General features: G+C 61.7%; 1 long non-coding RNA gene across 1 annotated transcript; it reads right to left on the minus strand.

Moving 5' to 3' along the window:
* Positions 1-538, minus strand: LOC115948767. Its single transcript, XR_004082548.1, has 3 exons — positions 420-538; positions 202-278; positions 1-49 (listed from the first exon to the last, which is right to left on the minus strand). It is a non-coding gene; the product is annotated as an uncharacterized LOC115948767 (long non-coding RNA).
* Between the last annotated feature and the right edge of the window lie 321 nt (positions 539-859).

The raw sequence follows: 859 nt of genomic DNA on the forward strand, positions 1-859 counted from the left end.
CGGGCGGTGGCTCCAGGGCCGGCGGTGTTGGTGGAAATTCCCTGGGTTCCTACAGGAATTTCAGGAATTTCCCTGGATTTCTTCAGGGATTCCTCCAGCCGGCCCCAGGGTGGGGAGAGGTTGGCTTGGGAGGGGTCTCTGTGCAATGGCAATAGGCAGGGAAAGCTCCCAGCGGCGCTGGTGTCACTCATTGTCACCCACCCTGCAGGGCCGGAGCGGGGCCAGGGCTGGGGCTGCTCCTCCTCGGGCTGCTCAGGCCAGGGGTCGGGAGGTGGATCCTGCAGGGATGAGCTGGATTTAGGGCACGGGACAGGCCAGAGGGTGCGCACACACTGTCCTTGTCACCGGGCAGTGAGCGGCGCCCGCCCCATTTCAGCCCCTGTGGCTGGCCCCCTGGGGGGCAGGCCAGCACCCCTCACCAGGTACCAGCACTCCCCAAAGCCATCCTCAGCTCCTGCCACGGCTGCTCTGTCATCCCACGGGGGGGGCGCGGGGCACTCGGGGGGTGCCCACCTCCTGTCCTCCTCCTCCTCGTGCCACCGGACGTCCCCAGGGCCAGGGAAGGCTCTGGGGCTGGGCTGCAAAGGGAAGGGCCATGGTGAGGACACAGCCATTGGGATTTTGGGATTTTTTTCCCCATGAACCCGCTGGGATTTTGGGATTTTTCCCCCATGAACCCACTGGGATTTTGGGATTTTCTTCCATGAGCCCACTGAGATCTTGGGGATCTTTTTCCCATGAGCCCACTGTGATTTCTGGGATTTTTTCCCCATGAACCCACTGGGATGTTGGGGATTTTCTTCCATGAGCCCACTGGGAATTTGGGGATTTTTTTCCCATGAGCCTACTGGGAGTTTTG

This window comes from Geospiza fortis, unplaced genomic scaffold (genome assembly GCF_000277835.1).
Source record: "Geospiza fortis unplaced genomic scaffold, GeoFor_1.0 scaffold14, whole genome shotgun sequence".
NCBI classification, from domain to species: domain Eukaryota; kingdom Metazoa; phylum Chordata; class Aves; order Passeriformes; family Thraupidae; genus Geospiza; species Geospiza fortis.